Below are 8,542 nucleotides of genomic sequence, written 5' to 3' on the forward strand. Positions count from 1 at the left end.
TGAATGGATCAGCTTAGGTTGTGGTGAACACCACAACCTAAGCTGATCCGGAGCCTTCAATCATACTACCTCAGCAGGTGGAGATGGCCAACATTTCAAAGACTTCTTATCCATATTGGTTTAAAAGACAAAACCTGAACGAAAAGAGGAAAACTCCATCTGCTGAGAAAGAGCTCAACTGGAAGATCTCATCTGATCAAAAGGAGCCAAAGAGATACTAAATGGATCTTAAAGAAAATTCAACTGCTGCTTCCAAGGTCAAGAATGACCTCTGCTCAGGTGATAACGTGAACGTCTGTCTGTATTCTTGTGGCTTCAAGTGATGAGTTCCAACCACCTGGAAGAAACAGAATTCACAACAAGACCCCTGAGGGCGATGTGGAGCTTAAAGCGCTGTAAAAAAAAAAAAAAAAAAATGGAAAAAGAAAAAAAAAAAAAAAAGGAAGATGGAACAAATAAGAAGGACAAGCGGGGGACAAGACAGAGAGGAGGAGACCTGACGGGAGACGGAGGAGGCCAACAGTGGAAAGTCTCTATTCTTAGAAGACGGTCTGAGTTATTGACAACTTCTCTTGGCAACAGAGAGATCTGTGTGTGTGTGTGTGTGTGTGTGTGTGTGTGTGTGTGTGTGTGTGTGTGTGTGTGTGTGTGTGTGTGTGTGTGTCCTCTAACTCAAAAGCTAGGACTAAAAACAGTACAGATGTCTTATATTGATAACAGTTCACCAAAAAATCCAGACCAGCATGCAGTGCTTCACACACACACACACACACACAGTTTTTGATTAATAGATCTACATGAAGGTGTAACATTTACACTGTTTTTCCTCAGCAGCAGTGTTAGTCCAGATCTCTGCTGTCTGAATAAAGTAAACACTGACTGTTGTGTACAAAAATGGAACTGCAACAAGTAGAGCCCTTGATGGCACTGATGTGAGACCACACACACACACACATACACACACACACACACACACACACAGTGATCAGAGGTGGGAAAACATATTCGCTCACTCATTTCTTTCCTCTCTCTCAGGTTTTGTGTACAAAAACTCCTAACTCCGGTAGGAAGCGGGTTATCTACACACAGGATCAGGGTTAAGGACACAAAGCCAGTTAAGGTGTGTGTGTGTGTGTGTGTGTGTGTGTGTGTGTGTGTGTGTGTGTGTGTGTGTGTGTGTGTGATGGACAGAGAAAGGCAAACAAGGAGAGAAGGAGGTGGAAGGACGGCGCAGACTGTGTTATTTCAAACTAAATCTAATTTGGCAAAACAGTGGATGTTGGGCCAAAAAAGTAAAAACCACTTCAACTTTTGGCAAGAGGTTTTTAGCCTGACTCAGCTTTTTGTCACATCATCCTCGCCGGAGAGCAGCACAGACCGATCAAATACGTGCTGGAGCACACATTGCTTTTAACCGAAGTGACAGAAAACTCACACGATTGTAAGGCAGGTAACGATGATCACTGCGAAGACTTTGCTTCCGGTGTACATGCACAGATATAAGCACACATACGGGTGACGTAGGTGAATGTAACAGTATGAACAGCATGCGTAGATCCTGTATGACTGATGATATTAACATGTTTTAACACGGAGAAAAACGTCCAAAACCATTTTGTAAAGCTCATCCTCACTTGTCCATCATTAATGTGGACTGTGTGTGTGTGTGTGTGTGTGTGTGTGTGTGTGTGTGTTCTGGTGGATGGATCCACCGAGAGACCAGGAGGTTCATCTGTTAGAATAGAAGTAATGTAGTGACACACACTGGCACACATTATGTATATGTTGTTTATGGAAATGAAGTCCAGTTCTGCATGCAAAGCATCACAATATTTGTATGTGGGCAGCTGATCATTTCTTGTATGCTCTCTTTGCATAATGTACATTGAGGTGCATGACTGTGTGTGTGCTCATGTGACTATCTGCGCGTGACCACTTGTGCGATTGACTGTGCGGTAATAACCTGCCGCTGACTCAGCACGGTTCATCGTCAGCAAACATTTCATCAGGAGGAAGTCGATTGCTTTCACTTCAGCTGAAGCGGCAGCTCTCCGCCACTCCAAAATCTGAAACCTCGGCGGCGGCATGAATGTGTCAAAATCATGAGGCCGGCACAAAGAGACAGATTTTTATTTATTTTTTTCCTAAAAGGAGGAAGTGTGCGAGGTATGAGTGTGCACATTCTGTCAGGTTTATCCAAACCAAGACCACGATTAGCTCACGCCACATACTGCACATCTATTCCGCATTGTTCTTCTCGTGCTGGTTGTGGTTTCCAGCAGAATAGAAACACATTAGACTTTAAAGACAACAGAGGAAGAACATCTGTTGGCCATTTACATCTCTCTTTGGGGCTCTTATTATGTTTTTGTGCAGATTTACTGGATTTAAAAGCACACACGAGACTTTAAAATGTTGAAATGTTGGTGAAAATACAAGTAAAATAGATACTACTCCCCCCTTTGTGTGTGTGTGTGTGTGTGTGTGTGTGTGTGTGTGTGTGTTTGCGTGTACTCACCAAAAAAACCTTGAAAGCTTCATAAATGTCTCTGAGACGTTGTCGTTTGGTCCAGGCTGCAATCTTAAGCCCTGTAGTCGTACCTGAACACACACACACACACACACACACACACACACACACACACAGTAAGTCAGGTTGAACTGTACATTAAATCAATACAACAGCAAATACGCACATCCGCTCTTACTCTGTCATGCCAATGACAATAGATCAGCAGTTGCCAATAAACGAAAACACACACGCACACAAAACAGTGTCTCTCCATCACTCTGTCTGTGCAGCAGCAGCAGCAGCAGCAGTCCGGCACAGATATATAATCAAACAGTGTGTAGAACCCTTCAAACATAGATTAAATAAAACACAACTCAGAAATGTTTACTGGCAGCAAAAACGTTGGAGGGACTCGATCGTTGATTCCAGTCTGATTTAAATAACTGCAATCACATTCTCCTTTTTAACCTGCCGGTTCACTTCTGGATAAATCACTTAATCACACAAACAAGGCACAAGGGGACACGCTGGAATGACTTATTTTGTCTGACCAAGAGCCCAAAACACAAAGATAGTCAGTTTACTTTTATAAAGCTGAGACCCAAACTAAGAAAAGCAGCATATAGCCACATTTAGGATGGTAGAAACAGAGAGTTTTTGGTAGTTCTGATTAAGAAATGACTTTAACGATTAATCAAATGACAAAATAGTTGCTGACTAATTGTCCTCCAGCCTATTGAATTTCATCACACCCACAGCTGATGACTAATCTAAAAACAATAGTAGATGAAAACACAGATTAATAGTGGATTACAAAGCAGGACGCCACACACACCCAAACACACACACCCAAACACACACCCACACACTTGATGATTAATTACAAAGTGATGGAGGAAATGAAGCTTTTCCTACAACTAGTGTCCTCAAACTGTAAAAAACTACAGCCGCTCTACCTGCTTCACAGCCAAACACCACTCACAGGAGCTAATTATAACCCGCTTTATAATTAGACCGATCTAATTATGCAGCCTGACCTGTCCCGGGCTGTCCCCTGCAGCCTCTCCTGTCTTTTCTGTTTTTGACACAGGCCTGCACAAACTACTGTAAATGCCTCCCCCCTCCTCCTCCTCCTCCACCTCCTCCACCTCCTCCTCCACTCTCTGCAGCAGCAACCTGAGATGCTGTGTATTCCGCTTGCCTGATCCGACCAACAGCGGCTACAAAATGTTTAATATCCGTCCCCTCTCGTCGCCGGTGCGTTAACCGGACACCCAGCTCACCTCGCCGGGTCGTGTCACCCGCCGGCTCCGGTGTTTTTGTGTCCGCTGAAGCGGTCAGAGAGTCGCTCGGCTCTGCGGCAGCTTTTGTTGCATAGGTTTGTCCGCTGCTCCTGCAACTGAGCCCAGGGCTTTAAATACGCCTTTAAAGGAATATCTGTCGGAAGAAGAGACGTAGCGCTGGCTTCCGCCGACGTCACGGCTGATTTGCATAAAGGGGCGGTGTCGTGGCGGTGGTATACAAAGAAGCAGAGCGGCTGATTTTTTTTTTTTTTTTAAAGGGGAAGACCGTAAAAATATTGTGATCAGTATGTTTAAGCAGCTGTAATTATACTTCACTATTTAATGATGCTTTATATTTCTACTATATATGTCATCTATATATGTCATTTCTCTGACAGGTAAGCAAAATAACAAACAAGTTTTAACTTTATTTTCATGTTTATTACATTTATTTGGGACCAAAGTGCTTCAGAAATACAGACACAATTCTGTTTTATGAGAAAACATACATGCATACACCAGTAAATACACAACAATCTATTATAACATGAGAAAACATTGATTGAAATCACTGATTCTGAATCAGCTTTATTGAAAAAGTTTGTGCACACATGCAGGGGCTTTAGTTTTTGCCTTTACACTGACCCGAGAACTGTTTACAGGAAGCTATAAAGTGACATACTGTACATGTAAAAACAAGGACCACTGCTGAACCAAGACAGGTAAAAATAACTATTATATGCAAACATGAAAAAATAGATCTAAATGCATGTTTCTACAAATAGTGCAAAGGAATAAACATGTTTTTACTTTATTACATGAAGTTGTTGTTTATTAAAAAGTAACTAACAGGGCCACACAGTAAACAAGTAGAAACATGTTGGGACGTGATATGTGACATTATATGTGAAGTTTAAGATCTTTGTCCTTCTGTGTGGAAATACTGTATGTAAATCTGTATGAACAAGCGTGTGTGTGTGTGTGTGTGTGTGTGTGTGTGTGTGTGTGTGCGTGTGTATAACAATGACAACAGCATTACACAACAACAATCAGGGTGGAGAAAATGAGCTCCCTCTCCGCCAGCAACAACACTGAGGTGCTGCTCGCATGTTGTGACGTTTATGTTGAATGTACGTGAATAATCGTAGTGTGAAATATCTGCTTGTACAGAAGTAAATAATCGGAATACTTCTTCCACCACACTGTTTTTACTTCCTCACTGTTTCGTGGTGCTGCATAAAAAGTACAACACTCATCACAAAAGTGCATTATATGTATGTATATAACTGTATCAAATGTTTCTCAAACAGACTGAGGCCAAAAAAACAACAACAACAATCTAACAATTTCAGGTCAGTAAAGAAATCATACATATGTCATCTTTCTTTCCTTCTTCTACATTCACTGATTCGAGCCTGATGATAAAATCATAAAATTACATTAATACTGGGCTGGATTTAACTTCTCTAGGGAGCCCTGCGACAGAACTGAAGCTGCAGGGCTCTGGTTTCTTCTACTCTATGCAATTTGTATATATTAGTTAGAAACAGTATCAATCATCAACAATATTTAGGTTATGAAACACGTAACCGCAATATAAAGTGAAAAAATACAAACATTAAAACTATGTGTTACTACAAAAAGAGGTTTCAATATTGCATCACCCTCCATTACTTCAGTTCACACTGGGCTTTAGTGGTGATCGTGGTTTCCACCAGACAGATTTGCAACCGGTCAAATAAAGGTCGGCAGCCACAGGAATGCTGTCCAACACACGACCACAAAGTGATGACTAAATGTCAAAGAGACATGGTAACTCTTTGCAACTCTTCTTTCTGTTAATCGATATAACCATGTCTCTGGATTCACGGCAACAGCAGTGAACTGTTGACTTTTTAGCTGAAATTAAATCCATTTTCTGTCAGTGGATTCATCTCAGTTGTTCAAAAGTTCAAAATGTTTCAAATGTGGACAAAATGTCTCACAGAAGGTATAAGAGCAAAAGATGTGTGTGTGTTTGTGTGTGTTACACGTGATTCACTGGTTTGGTTGATGTGTCAATTCTGTTGAAACTTGAATGCAGTAAACTGCTGTAAAGGCTGTAATTAAATGCCAACAGATATTACAGAGGGGGAGCACCCATCTGTTTCTCTGCAGCCCAGGTAGGTTGAGATTCTTTGGTAATGTACTGTATGCAAGCTATAATTTGCTCAAGGAACAGCACATGACATTCATGTTACCAAGAAAAACAACAACATAGAAGACATACATTTGGGGAAGGGGGGGCTTGAAACCCTGAGGGCTCTGGCTCTCCCTGTGTATGAACATCCATACTGATGATTAAGCTTGTGGATCCTTATTTGAGGAGGAACTGATACCAACATACAGACAGAAACCTGAAGAAATGGGAGTGAGGAAACAAAAATAGTTTGCTGACAAAATAATTTTCGTACTTTTTGTGTTGCCCTGGAGGATAAGACGTTCTTCTTCTATCTGTCATAACCTGTGACACAAGGACAAATCAGTGTTTAAGGGATTTAACGTGTGGCCGCGTATGTCAAAGTGATCGAAAGTGATCTACAATCAACTATTTTTAAAATGTTATCTTTGTATTGCGCTGAAACCTAGTTCAACTCGTAAAGACACTGTTTTTGTTATATAAATAAAGATTATGTTCATGTTGATGATTATTTATACGATTTTAAAGGTCCAGTGTGTAAAATCTAGTGCCACCTGGTGGTGAGGATGTGCATTGCAACCAAATGCATAGGAGAAGCTTCATGTGCCAAAAGATGTCATCGCCTTCATCTGCAAGAAGTAGCCTGTTATGTGTTGAGGTTCCTTTTGATACATTTAGAAACTATTGAAACTGCAAATATCACTTCTTCTTCTTCTTCTTCTTCTTCTGCATATGTTGGCAATGTCTGTTCTGGGCTACTGTAACAAACATGGCAGCACAAAATGGCAATGACTCCATGCAAGAGGACCTGCTCCATATGTGGATAGAAAAAGCTAATTGTAAGGTAATAAAAACATAACGATTCGGTCTTTAAGGTGATTATATATTACTGAAAGTAGTATATTTTATAGTATATTTTATCCCAATTTAATTTAAGAGATCTGAAATTAAAATTTTGAATAATGTTTCATGAGACATTTTTCATACAAAAACTGATGTGGCTCTACATGAACATCCTATTCTTTTATTAGTTTGAACTGGACAGGCTTTTAATTGTTGGGTTATTTGCTACTACTGTCGTGCGTAATCAAACCAGACTCGCAGTCACAAGAAGCAGTTTAGCTCAACCTTTATGTATTAACAATAATAACTAAAGAGGTTTTGTTCAAACTTTACCATTCATTGTTGTTCATTTTATAATTTATATATTGAAATATGTAACATTTGCCCAAAGAATTACATGTTTTTATGGCATTTATTGACGGAAAAACCCAGAATAACACCAGTCTTATCCTCCAGTCATAAGATAGTTCCTCCTCTACAGCATAACGTCTGTTTTTTTTCCTTTTTGAGAAACCACAAAGAGTCAGAAATAGAACTGCACTAACTTCTAATGAAGTTAAGAGGAATTTCTCTCTTTGTAGCATTGTACTGCAGAGCACTGTGCCTCTGTTGACTAAATGTACTGTTTCAAAATGAGGTTTTAAGTTGCACAAACAGCGATCGTTGCTTGTTTCCCCCTCTCTTGAACATAGCTATGGCTTCCTGTAAGTTAAAGTTTATGGATTAAAGGAAACTGATTAAGAGCTGCAGGAGACTGCAGACAACAACTTATCTTCCACCGCAGTCGAGGCATGAGTTCTCCTGCCCGCTGAGAGATTAACCGCTGCTTATGGCTTTATGTAACAAAACAATTTCCAGCACATAAACACAGAGAGAGGTCAGAGGTGTTTCACTGAGCAGCAGGCCTGCAGGGACTCTGTGTTTTGCTCAGGAACACCTGATCAGGGTGGACCCAGTCCGCTCTAGCTTTACGTTATGGCTCTGTCAGTCTTATCTAAACACCCTGCAGCCCACGCAGAGGGAGTCAAACAGCTTCTCTGTTTGCAGTGGAGCTCAAATGACAAATATTAGTCTTCTTCCATCTTCTCAAATATGACCTCTTCTCTTTGATACGTGACTGAATAATGAATACGGCTTTGATGATGTCCCCTTGAACGGTTGAGAATTATAATTAATAGAATCTTTCACTAACAATTTAGAGTTATAGCAGTTAATCATTTATTGATATTGGGAAGCTGAACGACAGCAAACCTATTTTGTGTCAAACAGAGCCATCTTCTGGTGAAATCGAAGAAGTGCAGGAAAAAAGGCTTGGCGTTCACACGCTGTAGTTCTGGGACAGAAACAGTAATAAATCATTAAGATGACTTTGTTGTCAAATGTTACATGAAGAGTTGGTTAAATGGTAAATGGACTGTACTTACATATCACCATTCTAGTCTTCTGACTACTCAAAGCTCTTTTACAGTACGTATCTCATTCATCCATTCACACACATTCATACACTGATGGCATTGGCTGCCATACAAGGTGCCAACTGTTCATCAGTTTGAGGAGCTAACCATTGATACACATTCACACACCGATGGCACAGCCTTCGGCAGCAATTTGGGGCTCAGTATCTTGCCCAAGGACGCTTCGACAAGCAGACTGGAGGGGATCAAACCACCGATCTTCGGATTAGTTGCATTATAGATTCAGGTTTGACTCCCAGACAGAGTAAAT

The 8,542-nt window shown here is 40.7% G+C and overlaps 1 protein-coding gene across 1 annotated transcript in view; it reads right to left on the reverse strand.

Moving 5' to 3' along the window:
• Positions 1–4,013, reverse strand: part of slc45a4a (solute carrier family 45 member 4a) — a 52,567-nt gene extending 48,554 nt beyond the window's left edge. The window contains exons 1-2 of the mRNA XM_010731571.3: positions 3,796–4,013; positions 2,519–2,601 (exon numbers count right to left, since the gene is read on the reverse strand). The gene's annotated coding sequence lies outside the window, so the exon portion shown is untranslated. The remainder of the gene's footprint in view (positions 1–2,518; positions 2,602–3,795) is intronic.
• Between the last annotated feature and the right edge of the window lie 4,529 nt (positions 4,014–8,542).

The sequence above is a fragment of the Larimichthys crocea genome, chromosome XIII (genome assembly GCF_000972845.2).
Source record: "Larimichthys crocea isolate SSNF chromosome XIII, L_crocea_2.0, whole genome shotgun sequence".
Lineage (NCBI taxonomy): Eukaryota > Metazoa > Chordata > Actinopteri > Sciaenidae > Larimichthys > Larimichthys crocea.